The sequence below is a fragment of the Xenopus laevis genome, chromosome 4S (assembly GCF_017654675.1).
Source record: "Xenopus laevis strain J_2021 chromosome 4S, Xenopus_laevis_v10.1, whole genome shotgun sequence".
Classification (NCBI taxonomy): domain Eukaryota; kingdom Metazoa; phylum Chordata; class Amphibia; order Anura; family Pipidae; genus Xenopus; species Xenopus laevis.
This window is the reverse complement of record NC_054378.1, coordinates 116573407-116597333: the sequence shown is the minus strand read 5'-3', so window position 1 is coordinate 116597333 and position 23927 is coordinate 116573407. Positions and strand designations below refer to the sequence as shown.

At 40.9% G+C, this 23927-nt stretch overlaps 1 protein-coding gene across 4 annotated transcripts in view; it reads left to right on the top strand.

Moving 5' to 3' along the window:
• The window catches only part of gpr22l.S (G protein-coupled receptor 22 like S homeolog), a 173464-nt gene that overhangs the window by 85028 nt on the left and 64509 nt on the right, over window positions 1–23927 (top strand). For 3 of the 4 annotated variants that reach the window (XM_018261416.2, XM_018261414.2, XM_018261415.2), the window contains exon 3: window positions 8065–8151. The gene's annotated coding sequence lies outside the window, so the exon portion shown is untranslated. Of the gene's footprint in view, window positions 1–8064; window positions 8152–13140; window positions 13500–23927 lie in introns of those variants that run through there. The other variant, XR_005961027.1, reaches the window with a different exon arrangement.

The window sequence follows — 23927 nt, the reverse complement described above, 5'->3', positions numbered from 1 at the left end:
TTAATAATAGGTAACAGCTTGAGAATGTGTTTTTTATTAAAATGTATTTGTTACATTAATTAAAAATAAACATCAATATTTACACTCACAATCCGTAGGTGATAAATCCCTATTAGCAGACACCTGTCGTGCGGCAAAGGTCCTGTTATCTACGAAAAAAGCTGTTTCTGCCTGTTTTTCTGTAAACCATGTGATCGGAGGGATGAAGACAACACATGTGGTGTACGAGAAGATTTGTTACTCATAAATGATAAATGATATCTCACTAACCCAAAAAAGTCAGTTGAGGTCATTTTGCACTTTGGGCCCTGCCCTGCTTGTAGATGAATTGCTGCGGATCTCTGTGATCCAAAACAGAGAACAGAAACTTGCGTCCCCTGATGAAGACCGCGCTGCCTGCATTTGCCAGTGTTATATTTACTTCTCTCTCCTACCCCTAGTCCAGAATCTTTTGTCCAGCCACCACCTGCTCTTCCGCCAGTGTCGGACTGGGACACGAGGGGCCCACCCAAAAACCTTAGACCAGGGGCCCACTCTCAGTACTAATATTCTTCATCTCCTCAATCAACCTCTATTCTCCTAGTTTGTTTTCTTTACATACTATAATCTATTATTCCATTTATTTAGCCTCTTTGGTCTCATATAATAAATAATGGCCATGAAATAGGCAGCATGAGGGCCTACTGACACTTTGGCCCACTAGGAGTTTTCCTGGTATCCCGGTGGGCCAGTCCGACAGTCTTCAGCTACTCCAAGGGGCAGATTTATCAAGGGTCGAATTGAAAATTCAAATTCAAAATTCGAATTTTCTAAGTTATTTTCATGGACAACTTCGACTAGGGAGTTTTTTTTAAAAAAAAAATCGGATTCGATTTTTGAGAGTTATCATACTCTGGCCCTTTAAGAACTCGGATTCAGCTATTCGCCACCTAAAACCTGCCAAATTGCTGTTTAAGTCAATGGGAGAGGTCTAGAGGTCGGAGAAAAAACTGTAATCGAGTTTTTAAAACTAGAATTGAACTCTATTCGAGTTTTTGGGTCAATTCCATTCATCCGAGTTTAAAAAATTTGATTTTTTTTTTTTAAATAAATTTAGATTGGCTGAATTTATGGGAGTTTAGGGTTTTTTTAAAAAACATAAATTTGAAATTCGGCCTTTGATAAATGTGCCTCCAAGTGTCAACACGCGGCCACGCGAATGTTTGCATGTTTGTGCACTCGATCGTTCGTTTGCACATGTGCACCAGGGAGGGTGTTGCCTAGGGTTCCCAGCCAGCTTTGCCCTTCATTGCTTGTACTTACAATACACTCTGTGGCAGCACAAGATTCAGAGAGCCACAAGACCCTGGGCAGAATTTCTCTTTTGTCCCCCTAACTAAGTACTTTTGGGCTTCCATCCATGGTCTAGTTCAATTACTCCTGTGCCGGAGTGCAGGTAGGTGATTACCAAAGCCATTCCATGGAGGTCAGATTAGAGGCAGCTGCCCTAGGGCACAATAGGGTGAGGTCTGGGACTTGATGGAGGGCAGTAATCTAGTGATTGGTGGAGATGTGACCTGCATACTGTACCTCCCAACATTTTGGAAACAAAAAGAGGGACAAAAAAATTTGCCGCGTGGCAAAAATTTTTGGCCAAGCCCATTTTGTGACCACACCCCCTAATTACCGTGTCCATTTTACAAAATTTGGCAAGTTATGAAAACTTACCACATTTCTGGGGTTTTTATGTTATTAGAGTTTTGCTAATGAAGGTGAATTGGCCTTTTAAGGGCAGGTGCACACGGCCCTGCTATAATGAGAAAACGCCAGCACAATTGCACTCGCGGCACTTTGATTTCCGAAGTCGCCTCACGAGGAAACTTCGGGCGACCTCAGAAATCGAATCGCTACGAGTGCATTGGCGCAGGTGATTTTTCATTTTAAGCAGGGGGAAGGCAGTTCGGGGAGATTGTTGCCCCGAAGAAGAGGCGATTAGTCGCCAGGCAACTAAATCTCCCCAAATCTGCCCGTGTGCCCCTGACCTAAGATGTGAGTCTTAGTTCTTATCTTATCTAAAACTGTTACAAAAGTATCTGAAGTATTAATTCTGAGGTCTCTGCCAAGAGTCAATTAAGTTAGAAACTTTGTATCTTTTTCTGGCTATTCAGTCCAGGAGATGAAAGAGAAACTCGGGACATATCAGTACAAATCCAGGACTGGGGTTGAGCTGTTAAAAGTGGGACTGTCCCACTCAAACCGGGACAGTTGGGAGGTATGGTCACCTGTGACGAATGAAGAGTGAGTTTTTTTTACCAGGTTTCACTGTGAAATATATGCTCAATGTCTCCTCAAAAGAAAACGACCCGCTTTGCAATTTTTTTTTATTAAGTGAAACATGACAAATTCCCCCATCACTAGTTGTAGGTGGGGACATGATCTATTGGTGCCAATTTTATTAAAACAAATCATTAGTAATAATTGTTCCTATTTATTTATTCTGTGTTTTGCCACTGGCAATGTAAACTATAGTAGTACTTATCTGTTATCTACTGTGTATCCTGTGCTTGAATGGCTGCCCCCATGGCTACACAGCAGCTTGTTTATATAAACTATAGTAGTACTTATCTGTTATCTACTGTGTATCCTGTGCTTGAATGGCTGCCCCCATGGCTACACAGCAGCTTGTTTATATAAACTATAGTAGTACTTATCTGTTATCTACTGTGTATCCTGTGCTTGAATGTCTGCCCCATGGCTACACAGCAGCTTGTTTATATAAACTATAGTAGTACTTATCTTTTATCTACTGTGTATCCTGTGCTTGAATGGCTGCCCCCATGGCTACACAGGAGCTTGTTTATATAAACTATAGTAGTACTTATCTTTTATCTACTGTGTATCCTGTGCTTGAATGGCTTTCCCCATGGCTACACAGCAGCTTGTTTATATAAACTATAGTAGTAATTATCTGTTATCTACTGTGTATCCTGTGCTTGAATGGCTGCCCCCATGGCTACACAGCAGCTTGTTTATATAAACTATAGTAGTAATTATCTGTTATCTACTGTGTATCCTGTGCTTGAATGGCTGCCCCCATGGCTACACAGGGCAATATTACATTATATTTGAATTACTTTAAAACACTTTCATTGATAAGGTTCCTTTAAAATAACCTTTCCCCCATATATTCCAGATTAGTGTACAACATGGAAATAACTGGACATCTTTAATCTACCGAGTGTGTCAGTGTTTATGGCAAAGTGAGCGATTCCCTTAATCTTGTCTATATGGGAATGATATGCTATTGGGGTATATTTGCCTTTAAGAGCTTTGACTGTATGGAGTTCAATTATTTTTATTTGGCATTAAATGAATCCGCATCACAAATTGTTAGTGGGTATATTATGGTTCGCCTGGCACGAGAAGAAGAAAGGCCATTCAGGAGGATGATGTTGGCAGCCATGTATAGAACAGTAGGGATTCAGAATCTCATGGAAAAAAAGCCCAAATAGAGCTCTACAATGTTCTGTGCAATTGGCTGCATTTACAGTGGCCTTACAATGGGAATAGAACAGGCAGGCTGAGCCATAAACACAAATGCATTCTCAACAACAAAAAAAGACAAAATATAAAAATAGAGGCATACCAGAAGCAGTTATTGTGCCTTTTTATCATTGCTCTTTCACATACAATTAAATCTGTTTATACCAGTTCTGTTGTTCATGGTCATTGTTATCTTTCTGCCCATTAAACTCTGTTCCCTTTGCTTTTGCCTTTAATATTTCCAGGCTGCAGATACTGGAACATTTGTTAACATCCTTCTGTGCAGTACATATTGTTATATGTATTCCCAAAGCTCTACATTATTTCTTAAACACTGTACTATAAATTGGGGTGACTACTGTAAAATTGTATATAATTTGGTATTGGGATACGAGTAGTCACTGAGGGGTTCTGTGACCATATAAAGGCACAAGGCTGCAGGCTGAGTTATACAGGGAACTCTGAGTATCACTCATGTATTATAAGGGATAATGTACCCCCTACTGTAAATGATAAGGATATTAGAAGTCACTGAGGGGTTGTTCTGTGACCATATAAAGGCACAAGGCTGCAGGCTGAGTTATACAGGGAACTCGGAGTATCACTCATGTATTATAAGGGATAATGTACCCCCTACTGTAAATGATAAGGATATTAGAAGTCACTGAGGGGTTGTTCTGTGACCATATAAAGGCACAAGGCTGCAGGCTGAGTTATACAGGGAACTCTGAGTATCACTCATGTATTATAAGGGATAATGTACCCCCTACTGTAAATGGTAAGGATATTGGAAGTCACTGAGGGGTGCTTTGACCATATAAAGGCACAAGGCTGCAGGCTGAGTTATACAGGGAACTCTGAGTATCACTCATGTATTATAAGGGTTAATGTACCCCCTACTGTAAATGATAAGGATATTAGAAGTCACTGAGGGGTTATGTGACCATATAAAGGCACAAGGCTGCAGGCTGAGTTATACAGGGAACTCGGAGTATCACTCATGTATTATAAGGGATAATGTACCCCCTACTGTAAATGATAAGGATATTAGAAGTCACTGAGGGGTTCTGTGACCATATAAAGGCACAAGGCTGCAGGCTGAGTTATACAGGGAACTCTGAGTATCACTCATTTATTATAAGAGATAATGTACCCCCTACTGTAAATGATAAGGATATTAGAAGTCACTGAGGGGTGCTTTGACCATATAAAGGCACAAGGCTGCAGACTGAGTTATACAGGGAACTCTGAGTATCACTCATGTATTATAAGGGATAATGTACCCCCTACTGTTTATGATAAGGATATTAGAAGTCACTGAGGGGTTATGTGACCATATAAAGGCACAAGGCTGCAGGCTGAGTTGTACAGGGAACTCTGAGTATCACTCATGTATTATAAAGGATAATGTACCCCCTACTGTAAATTAAAACAGTAGTCAGAAAGAAATTCCATGAAGCATTTTAATAAAATTCCTCAAAAATTTACTCACAAGTACAAAATGTAGTAAAATGTGTTGGAAACCAGTTTTTTTTTTATCTTGCTGTGTTTGTAGCATCTGATCTCTTTGTTTTTCGGCACAGTAAATATAGTCACTGTGCTTGAGTGGATTGATTAAGGCCGAACAATTGTATGCTGCATGGAGTGAACGCAGCGTATAAAAATGTAAATGTAAATAATAAAGTAGAGTTGAGTGATTGGATACAATTTATTTCTGCTTGGGATAATATCTTAGAACAAAGTCATAAATCTGAAATTAATTAGGATCATTATCTCCCAGAAGATCTGTTTACCAATGATTCATTTCAGACTTCCCAATGCTAATTTGATGCACAGTTTTTTTAAGTAATTTTATTTCCACGTATCTGTAGGAAAATATTCACTTTGCACTGGGTCCTTCAACCTCTATATCACCTTCTACTGACCTTGCCTAATTGACTTAATCACCATTTTTGCAACACCAACAACCTTTTATGGGACAGAATAGCAATGAAGGGTATTTTTAGATGGGGTGTTTTGGCTACCTGCAATGGGCTCAGTTCCATATTTGTGCTGATTGATGAAGTTAATTCACATATATAGTAATTGTGAATTTATAGAAAACAGAAGTTGACCCCTGGCATAAGACTGACATGGTTCAGTCCATTATTGATACTGGTACCAAGAGGAACATCAAGGGAATTTAGACTAACTCACTGCTGTAAAGATATTATGGGGTTTATAATTGTTCTATGTGTTGCCGGAAGAGACTATTTTGCCTGGAATCTGGTCTCATAGGGTGTCAGTAGACAAGGAAATGGCCTAGAAGCTCGTATCTTCTTCAGCAATGTCCCTCTACAAAATGGTTGGATAAGCCTGACTGGGCCAAACAAATGGGTGGTCAAATCGAGCCTTGGTCCCTTCATTTGGTGACCTTGCCAAACAAGCGGGCTTGTATACCAAGGTTCGAACAGTAAACCGTCTAGACTCTTAGTCCAGAGAAGGCTGCCATCAGTTATCAGTGTCACACAAAATTAATAGACCTGAAATCAATAGACCTCTTCAAGTGCCAGGTGCTATAAGACCCCCTGCTCAGGGCCCAAATATCACAGAAATCCGAGAAAAACTTTAGCACACTGGTCCAGTTTGTGGTGCAGTTTGTGTTATGGATATCAGTTATCAGTGTGTCCCAAACTAGAAAGTTAGCAGCACTCACCGGTCACCTGGACCCTCTGGATGGTGGGTCCTGCTAAGTGCAATTAATGCCAATGTAAAACACTGTCCTAGGGATGCATTGTTACCCCATTCTGTGAAAAACCCCACCCATAATCTACCCCAACTCCCAGTAGAGGGGTCTACTTAGGGTCTAGCCCAGAAGTCACCAACCTTTTTTACCCGTGAGCCACGAGTTGGAGAGCAACATAAGCAGGAAAAGGTCCCTTGGGGTTCCAAATAAGGGCTGTGATTGGCTATTTGGTAGCCCCTATGTGGACTGGCAGCCTACAAGAGGCTCTACTTGGCACTATACTTAGTTTTTATGCAATTAAAATTTGCTTCCAAGCCTGGAATTCAAAAATAAGCACCTGCTTTGAGGCCACTGGCAACATCCAAGGGGTTGGACAATTACATGTTGCTCACAAGCTTCTGGTTGGGAATCACTGGTCTAGCCAGTAAATTCCCAGCTAGGGTCAGGGCCGATATTACTATATTGCTGGTAAATTGTAATTTCCCTTTCCCAAAGTTTTCTGTCACGGTGCTCACTTTAAAGTTCTCAGATCCTACTCTTGACAACTAACAGCTCTTTACCTGATCCAAACCAGCCCACTCAGGGTCCTCAAGCTTGGGATGTCCATGCTCTGCCCAGTGACATCTCCATCCACCTCACTAATACATGTAACAACCCTACTCCTAGGGGGTTATTTATTAAAGTCCAAATGCCAAAAACTTGGAAAATTCAGTTTTTTTTACTATTGAATCCGATTTTTTGGTGAGAAAAAAAATTCGAATTTTTCGAGATTTATTATACCCTGAGGATGGAAAAAGTCTGAATACGAAAATCTGGCATCTCAGACCTGCCGAGGTTGTATATAAATCAACGGGAGAGGTCCCTCCTCCGACTATTTCAGACTTTTCGGGCAAAAATTAGAGTGATTCCGGGATTTTCGATCAATTTTTTTCGTCTTTGGTCCCAGTTCGATTAAATTGTGCTTTTTTTAATAATGAATAAGCACCAATCATTCTAGCTTGATCTGTCTCTTTTTATTAAAATACTCAGATTTTGATAAATATGACCCCAATCTTTATAATTGGTCTCTATTACTGGAGGCGTATTTCCTGGGGATTTTTATTATGGTCTGCTGAAATGTTTCATAGACTTTTTAGTACAGGTATGGAGCCTATTATCCAGAATGCTTAGGAGTTTTCCAGCTCAGGACCTGGTCTGTAATTTGCATCTCCAAAAATATAATTTAAACATTAACTAAACCCAACAATACTGTTTTACCCCCTTTAAGGATTCATTATATCTTAAGTTGGAGTCAAGTACAAACTGCTGTTTTGTTATCACAGAACGTGATGGGCGAATCTGTGGCGTTTCGCTTTGCCAAAAAATTTGCTAATATACAGAAAAATTCGTGAAATGCCAAAAAATTCTCTAAACACATTGTAGTCAATGGGTGTCTGAATAATTTTGACGCATGACAATTTTTATGTGCGCGTCTATTCTGGCGCGTAAATTTTTTGCTGCAGTTTCGCAAATTTATTCGCTGGCGGCAAAATCCAGAAATTCGCCGCAAAGCCATCCCTGCCGAATTTATTCGCCCATCACTGATCGTATAGAAAAAGAAGTCTTTTGTAACAAATCTGAATTATTTGATAATATGGAGCCTATGGGAGACAACCTTCCCATAATTTGGAGCTTTCTGGATAACAGGACCCATACCTTTATGACATTATACTTTTTTACACAATTCATGAGAAGTATCTAGTCCCACTACATGTAAACAGATGAATATCCCCTGATTGTAAGTACAACTGATAAGTTGTGTTTATTTTGTAATGCAGGCAACAAAAATCCTTGCCCTCCCCCAGCTCCCTGTGTGAAAAGTGGGAAGGATTTAGCCCACAAGCAGGAAATCAAGCTGGATATTGGTAAGTAAAGTTTTCTAAATTGATTTAAGCTTCCTATAAAATACAAACCACCTCTTTGCAACTTGGCAATGCAGAATTTTGAAATATATAAATATTTTTCTTAGAATATCTGTTTAAATAAAACTGAGTTACCTTCAGATATCTCAGTGCAATGTACTCTGATTGATCTGTCTTACCGCCATTTGATTATTGATGGCCTATAAGTGAATAGGCATGGGGCTAGGCTTTGAGATTACCTACATTCATTTATAATAGCCTGTGCTGCCTACGGTACATTGTTTTAAATTGCCATCGGCTGGACATTCATATCATGGTACAACAAAACCTTTTTTGTCTGCGTTGTTTATAACCACAAAACCCGATTGTGTGTAAATGTATTTGGAAAGACAGTGGTGATCAATAGAAAGCTGTAGCAATGAAGTGTGTTTATTAGAGAAGCTGTCTACACATGATGGATAAGGTTGGTTACCCAGGCCCTGGAAAAGACAGGAAAGAAACTCTCTGGGAAGAACCAATACATTTTTACCTATTCACTCAATGTGTCCTGCAGTTGCATGACTGGTTTAGATGTGGCAGGGTCCAGGACAAGGCAGGCTTTGCAGGGTCTGATTATTTAATATTTAGCAGGACAGTCCAACCAGCATCCCCCATCAGACTGATCCTGTCCCTTCCCAGGTACTATTATCCCACTGTTACTATAGACACCATCTCTCCCTACTATACCTGCTATCCCACAGTCACACTCCCTTCCCAGAGACTATTATCTCACTGTTACTATAGGCACCATCTCTCCCTACTATATCTGCTATCCCACAGTCACAGTCCCTTCCCAGAGACTATTATCTACTGTTACTATAGGCACCATCTCTCACTACTATACCTGCTATCCCACAGTCACACTCCCTTCCCAGAGACTATTATCCACTGTTACTATAGGCACCATCTCTCCCTACTATACCTGCTATCCCACAGTCACACTCCCTTCCCAGAGACTATTATCCACTGTTACTATAGGCACCATCTCTCCCTACTATATCTGCTATCCCACAGTCACAGTCCCTTCCCAGAGACTATTATCTACTGTTACTATAGGCACCATCTCTCACTACTATACCTGCTATCCCACAGTCACACTCCCTTCCCAGAGACTATTATCCCACTGTTACTATAGACACCATCTCTCCCTACTATACCTGCTATCCCACAGTCACAGTCCCTTCCCAGAGACTATTATCTACTGTTACTATAGGCACCATCTCTCCCTACTATACCTGCTATCCCACAGTCACACTCCCTTCCCAGAAACTATTATCCCACTCTTACTATAGGCACCATCTCTCCCTACTATACCTGCTATCCCACAGTCACACTCCCTTCCCAGAGACTATTATCCATTCTTACTATAGACACCATCTCTCCCTACTATACCTGCTATCCCACAGTCACACTCCCTTCCCAGAGACTATTATCCCACTGTTACTATAGGCACCATCTCTCCCTACTATACCTGCTATCCTACAGTCACACTCCCTTCCCAGAGACTATTATCCATTCTTACTATAGACACCATCTCTCCCTACTATACCTGCTATCCCACAGTCACACTCCCTTCCCAGAGACTATTATCGACTGTTACTATAGGCACCATCTCTCCCTACTATACCTGCTATCCCACAGTCACACTCCCTTCCCAGAGACTATTATCCACTGTTACTATAGGCACCATCTCTCCCTACTATACCTGCTATCCCACAGTCACACTCCCTTCCCAGAGACTATTATCCACTGTTTCGATAGACACCGTCTCTCCCTACTATACCTGCTATCCCACAGTCACACTCCCTTCCCAGAAACTCAGTTACAATAGACATTGTTGTAATATTTCCCCTACTGTTACAGGCTCTGATAACAATATTGCACACACAAGAAGTATATTTGGGGTTTATTTCTTAGATTTCCCCCTTTATACCTAAAACCAATGTTCTGTAGGGGCCCCATATTGTGCTGGGCCCTAGACAATTGCCCCTGCTTGAACTCCTCTGAAGACACCTCAGTACAGTTAACTAGAAGCAACCTTGGTAAATCCATCACTTTCCACTCCCTGAATCCGGCCATGAAAATAAATCATGCTGGAGAACCTTTTGCCAAGATGTTTTATTTCACACAGAGCTGTCAGATAACAGAATCTCATCTCTTACGAGGAGCTTATCTGACCAAAAAGCTGCAGGAATGGAGACGGGAATTGAGATAAATAAAGCATCTCACTCAAGAGGTATCTGTCTATTCACTGATAACTGCTATAGGAATAGGGATGTAGCGAACAGCGGAAAAAATGTTCGCGAACATATTCGCGAACTTGCGTCAAAAATGCGAACGGTTCGCGAACGTCGCGAACCCCATAGACTTCAATGGGAAGGCGAATTTGAAAAGCTAGAAAAGACATTTCTGGCCAGAAAAATGATTTTAAAGTTGTTTAAAGGGTGCAACGACCTGGACAGTGGCATGCCAGAGGGGGATCAAGGGCAAAAATGTATCTGAAAAATACATTGTTGACACAGCGCTGCGTTTTGTGCTGTAAAGGGCAGAAATCACACTACGTCACTCAGGTGATGTTTCTGGACACGGAATGTGAAAAAGCTCACACAGCTAGGTGGCACTTGGTTAAAGACTGGGCAAACAATGCCTGCAAGGGCAACGTATACAGTAGTGGATACAGAATATATTATTGCTGCTGTAAAAACATCACTCAGGTGATGTTTACGGACACGGAATTATTATTGTTATTTAGACAGAATGTGAAAAAGCTCACACAGCTCGGTGGCACTTGCATACCTCCCAACTGTCCCTCTTTTGACCACTCAACCCCCTGTCCCTCTTTTGTACTGGAAAGTCCCTCTTTTCTCTGAACTGAACAGCCAGAAAAAAAACAGTTTCTAACTTAATTAGCTTTTGGCAGAGAGCTCAGAACAGCTAACAGGTGCAAATAAGATACTTTGTAACAATTTTGACTCTGGTTGGTGCTGGTAGTGGTGAACTACTAGGAGGAGCAGCACACCAGTCCCTCTTTTCTCTGAACTGAACAGCCAGAAAAAAAACAGTTTCTAACTTAATTAGCTTTTGGCAGAGAGCTCAGAACAGCTAACAGGTGCAAATAAGATACTTTGTAACAATTTTGACTCTGGTTGGTGCTGGTAGTGGTGAACTACTAGGAGGAGCAGCACACCAGTCCCACTCCCCAACACAGCTAGACTAATAGCACTGGGCTCTTATAGTAGCAAAGTAAAAAAACAAAAAAGAAAATAAAAGCAGTCCTTACAAGGACTATTGGGTTACAGGCAGCAGTCAGCAGATGAGATCAGAAGCAGTGCCCACAGCAGCTACATACAGAGCACTGCAGTAGAAGGTAGATTACTAGTCAGCAAAGCTACCTAACCTAAACTCACTGTCCCTCAAATCCCTGCAGAGTTCTGTCCCTACAATACAGAGCAGTATCAAGTAGATTACTAGCCAGCAAAGTTACTATCAACTGTCCCTCAAATCACTAAACAGCTCTCTCCCTACACTAGCTCTTCCAAGCACACACAGGCAGAATGAAAAAACGCTGCAGGGCTTCAGTTTATATATGGAAGGGGAGTGGTCCAGGGGGTGTGGTCCAGGAGGGAGAGCTTCCTGATTGGCTGCCATGTATCTGCTGCTCTGGGGTGAGAGGGCAAAAATAAGCGCCAGCTAAGGCGAACCCAAATTGGCGAACGTTGCGCGACGTTCGCGAACATTCGGCGGACGCGAACGGTCGATGTTCGCGCGAATTAGTTCGCGGGCGAACAGTCCGCGACATCCCTATATAGGAATGTGTCGTTATTATTGGTGTCAGGCTCGTCCTCACATTAGCTTGGTGCATTGCTACTTCAGAGAACAGTTTATTTATTTGTTATAGAAGATTTCTTCCACGATTGCGTTGGCAAAGGAATGAAGTCAGCAGCGATTCTCAACAGGGCCGGAACTAGGGGTTGGCAGCTTAGGCACGTGCCACTTGCCTTTACTTGCCTTTAACCCCTATTCCATGCACACTCCCGGCACCGCAACCGGCCAGGTTGCCTAATGAGTGGCCCGGCTCTGCTTCTCAATCAGGAACTCTCTTGCAATAGAATTTTCCTGTTTAAGAACCAGGAATTTGTATCTTAGGGTCAGGGAACACAGGCAGATTCGGGGAGATTAGTTGCGCAGCGACAAATCTCCTCTTCTTCGGGGCAACTAATCTCCCTGAACTGCCTCCTCTACCTTTCCGCCAGCTAAAATGTAAATTGCAGACGGGATGGCACTCGGATCGATTCATTTTCCAAAGTTTCCTGGTGAATCGAGTGCCATCCCGCTGGCGATTTACATTTTAGCCGGCGGGAAGGCAGGGGAGGCAGTTCAGGGAGATTATTTGCCCCGAAGAAGAGGAGATTTGTCCCTGAGCAACTAATCTCCCCAATAATAAAACATATTTCTGATACAAATCCCTATATTTTGCAAAATAGCATATTTTGTATTTAGACCCTTATATCTTGTTACAGAAGTGGTTTTACACAAACATGTAGGCAGATTTAGAAAACCCAGGTTATCGTGAAAAAAAAGATGTATACTTTTCCTAGCTAAAATAAACCCCTGCAGAAATGCCCCGGAATGCGAATTTAATGGCTGGCTGACTGGTTTATTAAGAGCTGCAGATAAAATCAGAAAAAAATGTTGTTCAAATCTTGTGTGAATCTGAAAAATGTCTGTTTAACAGACAAATTGACAAAAGTGGAGATAGAGGTTTGTGAATTTGGTGGGATATCCAACATTTTTATCTAAACTTTTATTTTGATTTAATATCACCACTTTTGTGAATCCCCCTTTGTTTCTGATATGCAAGGGTCTATTCTGAATCTCAGTCTGGACCTGCTGGGGGCCGAAATTAATCGTCACTCCCTAGTGAATAACCCTTTCCTTGTCCATTAACTCCAGACATCTAGGCCAGCAGTGACAACTGCCCAGTAAGAAGAGAGACTGGCATTACAACTGGCCGAGCATCACAGTGTCCTGGTTCCGACACGCGCACACATAAAAAACTAAAGGAACGGAGCACAATGGCAGCCGGAAAGGTCTGATAATAGGTACAGCGATTACTCTGAAAATGAGTTTCTTAGGAACAATTTATGGGCCAAAAGTTGATTTATTGTGTGTCTTGTGATAAGCTTTTTTTTTTTTGTTGGAAGTGGCTTTAAGCTTCGCCCGCTGGAGAGTCATTTGAAAAGAATTATTTAGCGTTAAATTGCAGATTTTTTTTTTGACTTCTTAGTGGCTTTTAAAGAAATTTGCAAAGTAACATCTTATCTGCAGCTTTTGTTTCACAACTAGCCAGTGCTCTGAGGCTCGCTAAATAACCATCCTCAAAACAGAATGACATGGCTGACTCTTTAAGATTATTTCTTTTTATTATTTTTATTATTCAGAATCATTAAAGGAGATATATTGAGATATAGATGAGATATCTATAGGAAGGCTTGATGCACAGGGATGCACAAAATTACGTACAGCGCTGCCCAATATATTGGCGTTCTAAAAATACATGGTAATAATAGAGGTATGGGATACTTTATCTGGAAACCCATTATCCAGGAAGGCCAACTCCCATAGACTCAATTTCTTCAAATAATCCAGATTTTTCGAAATTATTTCATTTTTCTCTGTAATAATAAAACAGTAGCTTGTACTTGATCCCATCTAAGATATAATTAATCCTTATTGGAAGCAAAACCAGCCTTTTGAGTTTATTTAATGTTTACACAATTTTCTAGTAGACTTAAAGGGATACTCTCATGGGAAAACGTGTTTTTTTCAAAACACATCAGTTAATAGTGCTGCTCCAGCAGAATTCTGCACTGAAATCCATTTCTCAAAAGAGCAAACAGATTTTGTTATATTCAATTTTGAAATCTGACATGGGGCTAGAGATATTGTCAATTTCCCAGCTGCCCCAAGTCATGTGACTTGTGCTCTGATAAACGTCAATCACTCTTTACTGCTGTACTGCAAGTCGTGTGTGAGTGATATCACCCCCCTCCCTTTCCCCCCCAGCAGCCAAACAAAAGAACAATGGGAAGGTAACCAGATAGCAGCTTCCTAACACAAGATAACAGCTGCCTGGTAGATCTAAGAACAACACTCAATAGTAAAAACCCATGTCCCACTGAGACACATTCAGTTACATTGAGAAGGAAAAACAGCAGCCTGCCAGAAAGCATTTCTCTCCTTAAGTGCAGGCACAAGTCACATGACCAGGGGCAGCTGGGAAATTGACAAAATGTCTAGCCCCATGTCAGATTTCAAAATTGAATATAACAAAATCTGTTTGCTCTTTTGAGAAATGGATTTCAGTGCAGAAGTCTGCTGGAGTAGAACTATTAACTGGTGCGTTTTGAAAAAAACATGTTTTCTGCTGACAGGATCCCTTTTAGGGTATGAAGATCCAAATTACAGAAAGATTTATTATCCGGAAAACCCCAATTTTTTTGATGTGAGGCGAAACAAGGCGAAAAAATTCGCCCATCCCTATGTTGTGGGGTTTGACAGTCAAACAGGGCTGTAAGGAAAACTCTTCATACTGGGGAAAAACTTTCTCCAGCAATTCAAGACACAGCGGCCCCAACAATGCAAGTTACAGTAGCTCCAGCATTTCAAATGGCACCAGTAAGACATAGTTAAATCTTAATCTTTGTTTCTTTTAAAATGATAAAGATAAAAACATAGGCAAGCCCCACACATCAACAGCCTTTTCTGTAGAGGCTATAGGGGAAATACCTTTAAATCAAGTACTGGGGGATACAGATCGGAATTGTTGCCGGAGTCAAAATAATATTAACGCTGACGTCAAACTTTGCGTTTCACAAATTTTTTGCCGTTTCACAAATTTTGCAGGAAATTCACTAATATTTTGGCAAAACGAAACGGGAGAAATTCACCCATCACTCTACATGACTCAGCTCAGATTCAAAAGCAACAGTCCTGACCCATGTGGCCCCCCACAAGTCACCGATTGGTTACTGCCTGGTAACCAATCGGTGGAAACCAAGAGAGCTGAAAAGCAGGAAGTAGTGTTCTGGCTATTATGTGACAAATCCAGTCACTCCAGACTTTATATATAACATTTTTGGCTAACTATATTAGAAGCATTTTTTATTTTGCACAGCCCATCTATTAACCAGTTTTTTATTTTTATAATGAACAATTCCTTTAAAACCTGGAGGTGGAGGGTTCCTCCCAAGCCAAAGGTGTCTGCTCTAGGCACAAGCATTAGCCAAGACCGGAACCTTGTGGTTTTTTCTGGGTTTGGAATACAATATGTGACAGTTGCTAGCTTTGTATTAAAAGGGAATCCAGGGGAACCCCCATATCCCCAAGCAACACAGGGACCCATTTTGGCTCCCAACCCTTAGGTTAAATTAGAAAACCTGTTGTTCTATACACCATAGCCAAAAGTAGTCAGGTTATCTTTCATACAGTACGGTACAAAAAAAGCTGTCCCTCAGTAGATATATATTCTATATTTCAGTAGTTTGTACTTATTAATTCAGGTTTCAAGATCCCACTGGTTGTGGGCAGTTCAGGTACAAAACATTCTGTCTCACGTTGATTATCCGCTAAATGGCGACTGTGATTTACACAGTTTTACTTTAGCTGGACCATTGTCCTTGAGGGAGACCTTCAGAACATCTGCAGTAGATTAGTGGATAAAGGTCATGTCAGCCCCACTTGTGAAGCAATTAGCCTTATTAATCACTTCCTAATGGATGTCCTCCCCTGGTGTTTATAGCTGAGTGATATTGGAACAAATAAAATATCCCATTTAGTTTGCTCTAGGAAGAGACATGGCTGCAATGAGTGGGTGGCCGATGGCAACCAGGACTTTTGAGGGTACTTGGTAAATTTTAGTCACATGAACCATATCTGGACCTCAGTCCAAATTCCCTGAGGTGGTCTTGGTTCCAGACAGGCAATTGGGTCTTGGTGTGGTTCCAGTGTGTTGGCCATGAGTGAATCCAATAATCTACTATGGGGCACCAAGATTTCTTATACCTGGGAAGAAAAGCTCCAACTCAATAGAGATAAAAGTTGATTTTATGTATTTTTTATAAAACAGGATTGCTGGTATAAAACCACACCCACTGACACACCCACCAACATGCCCATAATGTTTAAGGGTAGTGACACACGCTCAGATTCGGAGAGATTTAGTCGCTCGGCGATAAATCGCCTCTTCTTTGGGGCAACTAATCTCCCTCAACTGCCTCCCACCAACTACAATGTAAATCGTTGGCGGGATGGCAATCGGTGTGCTTCGTTTACCGTAGTCGCCAAAGTTTCCTCGTGAGGCAACTTTGGGCGACCTTGGAAAACGAAGCACACCGATTGCCATCCCGCCAACGATTTACATTCTAGTCGGTGGGAGGCAGTTCGGGGGAAATTAGTCACCCCGAAGAAGAGGAGATTTGTTGCTGGGGCGACTAACCTCCCAGAATCGGAGCCTGTGTGTCTGCCCTAATAGGAAAAAAATGGGTTATTGGATTGTTTTCAGCAGTGCTTCCCTCCATTAAACCTTCTAACTGCTAAACATCTTTCTTTCTCTCAAGCTAAAATATTGATAGTTGACTCATGAAAAAATTGGCCTCGGAGAGAATAAAAGACAAAGTGGCACTTCATGACACTGTGGCCCCTGCAATATGTGACACTGGGACCTCAACATTGTGATATTTCATTACAGGGGCCTCAGCAATTTATAATACAATGGCCCCAATTATTTGACACATTTCCAGCATTTCATGATAGTGTTCCCAGAATTTAAAAGAGACATTTTGTGTAAAAAATAAGAACATAACACTGCGTTATACTCATTTAGATATAGAAGAATTGTGCTTAAAAAAGTAGTGTTTCAGGCTGATTTATTAAATATTTCTGCAAAAACCCTAATAATCCCTCCCTTTTCTTCCACTTCCTGCTCCCGGAATTCCCAGTCTGTGCAGGGGAGCCAGCGGCACTCTAGGACAGGAACCAATCAGCAGCTAGCAGCACTACACTGTAGGACAGGAACCAATCAGCAGCTAGCAGGACCTGATAGGGAACTGAAGCCTGTCTTTGCTTGTGTGACTGGCTGTGATTGGCTGTCCCCCTCCTACTGTGCTTCTGGCAGGGACAAAAAGCCCACCCCTCATTTGAAACAGGGACCAGTGAACATCTATAGGGAGCTCTAATAAAGGGGCTATTTTTAAATGTAATTAATTTTTAGCACCATGTAAAGGCAACACAATATATTACTCATAATTGCCTACAAAACAATTTTTTTTCATTTATCCTATTTGTCTCCTTTAAAGCTCAGGATCTTCGAATATATTTTATAATTTCTCTTTCATTCTTGTATCATGGGCCTTATTATGATGTCATACACTGAGGTCTCTGGAGGTCAATTTGAGGAATTAGGGAAAAACCCATAAACTACGAAGGTACCTTCTTGACTGTGGACTTCCAGTTGAGCATCCCTGCCTCATACAGTATGATCCTAGCATGATATGTGTCCTAACGGCTCAAGGGAATAATCTGACATAATTAAGAATGTGGTTAGTCCAAAGAACTGAGCTAACATTGAAAGATTCCATTAAACTATGCCAGCATTGGTGTTCCCCTGTGTTCAAGTTCAGCAGGAAGAGTCCCTTAAGTGTGCTCATAGCCTCAACAGAATGGTAACATAAAACTATGCATGTGTAGGTTCAGTGCTGTCACTTCCGCTACACCTGACGTCATGCCTTCTGGGAATTGATGGCTGACCCCTCTTTACTAAGCACAATTCAGCAGGAACAGCCCCCTAAGTTTGCTCATAGTCTGTACAGAGAGATCCCATAAAACTGTGGCAGTATAGGTATTCCCCTGTACTAAGCACAATTCAGCAGGAACAGCCCCCTAAGTTTGCTCATAGTCTGTTCAGAGAGATACCATAAAACTATGTCAACAAAGGTATTCCCCTGTACTAAGCACAATTCAGCAGGAACAGCCCCCTATGTTTGCTCATAGTCTTTTCAGAGAGATACCATAAAACTATGTCAGCATAGGTATTCCCCTGTACTAAGCACAATTTAGCAGGAACAGCCCCCTAAGTTTGCTCATAGTTTGTTCAGAGAGATACCATAAAACTACAGTATGTCAGCATAGGTATTCCCCTGTACTAAGCACAATTCAGCAGGAATAGCCCCATAAGTTTGCTCATAGCCTGTACAGAGAGATCCCATAAAACTGTGGCATCATATGTATTCCATGTACCAAGCACAATTCAGCAGGAACAGCCCCCTAAGTTTGCTCATAGCCTGTACAGAGAGATCCCATAAAACTATGGCAGCATAGGTATTCCTCTGTACTAAGCACAATTCAGCAGGTAAATTTAAAGGAAACATCTCTTTAAGTAACACTCTTACATAAATCTTCTACTTTTAACAGAGTCCATAGTCGGTGACAGGTGTGAGCCATTTCCAAGGAAGTTTCCATTGGGTTAAAGTCTTGGAAATCGTTCCCTTCCTGGTGACTGCACGACGCAGCCGGGAGATTGATTGTGTGAGGCTGAACCTTTGAGCAGCGAGAGATCTTGTAATTCCCTGTATCACAAAGTACATCCCTGAGCGCCTCTTGCATGTGCGGTTGTCTCTCCCTGGGACGTCAGCACAAAAGTGTACATTTGATTCCTTTTGATCCCCATTGATGCCTAAAATTGATTTTGCAAGCGTGTGCCTAGTGCAGATGGATGGGAGCCGACGTTTCTCCCATTGAGGTGCAATGACGAGTGCGGTGTGAGACTACAGACAAGAATTTGCACTTTTACTTGAAATCAGCCTTCATGGGTAGAAAGGGGAAACCTGACAGCATATTGGCAGCTCCTCCAGATGGGAATTAAATGCTTCTGTGCTGCTGCGTCACTGGGAGACTTTCCATTAACTACTGACTTGCCTTTGCCCTGCAGACAGTATGAGCCCGGAAACACAATGCTGGGCCAAACCCCAGATATAGATTTAAAGATTAAGCCAACCTGTGACTTTACGGGTATCGTTCAACTACAATTACCTGAGTTCCCTGGCAGCTAATTTATATGACAAATAAAGAGCCCTTTATTTGTCCCTTTGTGGTAAAAGTTCATCTAAAATGAAAACCCTCCTGCTGTTTTTGAACTAATCTCATAGTATCCCATGGGGGCCACAGCCGTCCTGACTTGCTAGTGGTCACTTCTGCTCACACACTAGTCCTTGTCTTAAAGGAACAGTAACGTCAAAAAATAAAAGTGTTTTAAAGTAATGAAAATATAATGCAGCGTTGACCTGCACTGGTAAAACTGATGTGTTTGCTTCAGAAACACTACTATTGTTTATATAAATAAGCTGCTGTGTAGCAATGGGGGCAGCCATTCAAGCACAGGATACACAGTAGATAACAGATAAGTACTACTATAGTTTATATAAACAAGCTGCTGTGTAGCCATGGGGCAGCCATTCAAGCACAGGATACACAGTAGATAACAGATAAGTACTACTATAGTTTATATAAATAAGCTGCTGTGTAGCAATGGGGGCAGCCATTCAAAGGAGAAAAGGCTCAAGTTACACAGCAGATAAACTCTATCTGTCTAATGGTGTTATCTGTTATCCATTAGTTAACCTGTTCCATATAGCCGTTTTTAAATTTCCGCCATTGCAACACAGCAGTTTGTTTATATGAACTATAGTAGTGTTTCTGAAGCAAACACATCAGTTTTACTAGTGCAGGGCAACAGTACATGATATTTTCATTACTTTAAAACACTTTCATTTTTTGGTGTTACTGTTCCTTTAAAGGGATACTGTCATGGGAAAACATGTTTTTTTCAAAACTAGCTATCAGTTAATAGTGCTACTCCAGCAGACTTCTGCACTGAAATCCAATCTTCAAAAGAGCAAACAGATTTTTCTATATTCAATCTTGAAATCTGACATGGGGCTAGACATATTGTCAGCTGGCCATAAGAAGAGTCAGAAGAAGAAGTCCAATAATTAAAAAACTATAAAAAAAGAAAAATGAAGGTCAATTGAAAAGTTGCTTAGAATTAGAATTAATTTTATAACATACTTAAAGTTAACTAACAGGTGAACTACCCCTATAAACGGACTATTCGTGAGCTGATAAAAGCTGCACCTCCATTCGGCAATGTAGCAATCTCTGCATTGGGCCTGTCCAGTTATTACAGGTATGGGACCTGTTATCCAGAATACTCGGTACCTGGAGTTTTCTAGATAGGGATCTTTCTCTAATTTTTACCTCCATACCTTAAAACATCATGCAAATATTAAATAAACCCAATAGGCTGGTTTTGCCTCCAATAAGGATTAAGTATATCTTAGTTGGGATTAAGTACAAGGTACAGGTATGGGACCTGGGGTTTTCCGGATAATGGATCTTTCCGTAATTCTTATCTTCATACCTTAAGTCTACTAGAAAATCATGTAAACATTAAAGGAGAACTAAAGTCCGAAATAGAATAAGGCTAGAAATGCTGTATTTTATATACTAAACATAAACATGAACTTACTGCACCACAAGCCTAATCAAACAAATGATTTATGCTTTCAAAGTTGGCCGCAGAGGGTCACCATCTTGTAACTTTGTTAAACTTCTTTACAAGACCAAGACTGTGCACATGCTCAGTGTGATCTGGGCTGCTTAGGGATCATCATAAATTATCAAAATGGCACAAGTCAAATAATTTCTGCCATAGTATCTGATACAGTAAAACTGATTAATAATCAGAATATACAGACTGCACTTGGCCTGTGGATACAAATCTCTACACGGTCACTGGCTGCTCTACAGGGAGACAAACAAAGCTGCTTGAGGTCAGGGAAGCTGTTTGAATGTATGATTTATTGCTTGCAGAGCAGTTAGGGACCGTATGAAGTTTCCTATCCACAGCAGTCAGAGCAAGTAAAACTAAGGGGGAATTTCACTGCATACAGTCAAGTTTATTATAAAAAACTGTACACATTTTTTTAATTAAAGTATATTGGAGATAGATTTCTTTTTCATTAAATAAAGTAAAAATGGGATTTTATTGTTTTGCCTTTACATTCCCTTTAAATATACCCAATAGGCTGGTTTTGCTTCCAATAAGGATTAATTATATCTTAATTTGGATCAAGTACTAGGTACTGTTTTATTATTACAGTGAAAAAGGTTTTTTTTTAAAGAACATTTGAATTATTTGGATAAAATGGAGTCTATGGAAGATAGGGATAACAGATCTCGTACCTGTATCTGGCTGAAAATCAGCCAGATTTCTTTTGGCCGGGGTTGGAATTCCCATCAGACAAAACATGGCAATTTGCATCCACATTCTGCCCATTGCATTGGGTTTGCAGTTGATCCTTCTGTTGTGCACCTGTTCATGGTACTTTTTGCCATACAGAGAATGAAGAGTACAATACACATGAACAGATTCGTTTTCTCATTTATTCTTAGTCCAATCAATCATTTTCATACCCTGGGTGATAACTTGAAGTGGATGCCCCCCCCCCCACTCTGTACAGCAGAGAATATGTCAGTGTCCATCCCTCTATTCCGCCGTCACTCCCTCTCATCCTGATCCATCTGCTGGGCCTGTCTGACTAGGGAACTCATGGCAAATTTACCCTTACTTGTGATTGTCAAATCTGTCCCGTGTCGCTTCGCCGAAAAATTTATGAAACGCATTGAGGTCAATGGGCATAACAATTTTTACAAGTGCAACCTTTTTGTACAAATGCATTTAAGTCAGTGGGTGTCAAAATTATTTTGACACGTGACAATTTTTAAACTTTTTTATCGCAGCTAATTTTTTCGCCAGCGAATTTTCGCAGCAGTTTCAACATGACTATTCGCAGGTGGCGAAATTCGGAAATGCGCCACGAATCCATGCCTGGTAAATAAATTCGCCCATTACTACTTCCCATGGACAGAGTCTTTCAGAACTAGCAGCCAGGGTTGGTTTGTGCTGGAGGGTCAGCGGAAGAAGATCTGGTGGGCCCCAGGCCCCCTCCCTGCCTGGGATTGGTTTGTGGAAGAAGTGTTGAGAGGAACATGGTGGGGTAGTGTAGGGACAGGAGGGGTCGGTGACAGGCTTCAGGGGGTTCTTTCTGTGGCAACCCTGAAAGGGCACGGGCATCCAGTCCAACACTGTTAGCAGCTGTTAAGTATGCTGGTTGCCAGGGTCCATGACCCTTGATGGACCCTTGAAATGGGAGAACATGGCTGAGCACCATTGCAAAGCTGCTACTGTAACAACATATGAAAATATAAATTAAAGGCAAAGACATGGCCATGATAAAAGCTGCCAGTTAAGCCCCATCCAAATTGTATGGGTTCATGAAAAAGTTAATTGTGAGGACATTTAATGGGAATGTTAACAGAAAAAATAGTTTTTTGCCTAATAAAAGAAGACATAATTCTAAGCAGCTTTGCAATATACATTCATTACATTTGTTCAATGGTTTGTAAGTTATTTGTAGATGTTTTGCTATTGAAAGCAGTGTTTGTCCCTTTCTATTCTCTGTCCTGATGGCTCAGACTGTTGATACAATGTAAGAGGCAGCTGATTAATTGACCAGTCTTTGCTGCTGGGGAACTAAGACTTTTGTAACATTGTTGAAAAAATAACAACCAGGAGTTAAGCATAAGCTGCTTTCAATAGCAATTGTTTTAATAAATGACTAACAGCATTCAAAAGTTTTAATACTTGTATATTGGAAAGTGGCTTAGAATTATGTTTTCTTTTATTATGCAAATATTTATTTTGGGGTTGACTTGCCCTTTATTATGATGAAAATCATATTGATGAAATCAAAGGGTTAATCTTTTTTTAAAGGTCTCTGGGCTTGGGCTTGCGTGTTTTTTACCCGAGACCCTTCCAACCGACCCCTGATGTCTCTCTCCCTTAATTTTGAAGGCTTCGTCGTATCGCGCACTTCAGCCGGGAAATAATTAGCGGGCTGCCATTAAGCCTGTTAATTAATTCCTTTTGAAATGGCTCAAACATCACTGCTGAATTCACTCATCCAACTAAATTGCATATTAGAGATTTATTTAAATGTCGTTACTATTGTGTGATACCAGCCCTATTAAAAAAACTGAATGTGTCTACTCCTGCTGCTGAACGCATAAAAACGGAATGCAGGGGAGCGCAGCTTCAAACGTTCGTCTGCATATTTGCACTGATTACTCGCATACCCAAACGGACTCCATGTTTGAATTACTGGTACGTGAGCTGCTGCTGTTGTACTCTACTATAATGTATATGCAGGTATGGGATCCGTTACCTGGAAATCCGTTATCTAGACAGCTCCCAGTTTGGAAAGGCCATCTCCCATAGACTCCATTTTATCCAAATAATCCAAATTTTTTAAATGATTTTCTTTTTCTCTGTAATGATAAAACAGTAGCTTGTACTTGATCCTAACTTAGATATAATTAATTCTTATTGGAGGCAAAACCAGCCTATTGGGTTATGTAAAGGGGTGGTTCACCTTCAGGTTGACTTTTAGTATGTAATAGAATTACCATTCCTAAGCAACTTTACAATTGGTCTTAATTATTTATTTTGTATAGTTTTAGAATTATTTGCCATCTTCTTCTGATTCTTTCCAGCTTTCAAATGGGGGTCACTGACCCCATCTAAAAACAAATGCTCTCTGTAAGACTACACGTTTATTACGTTT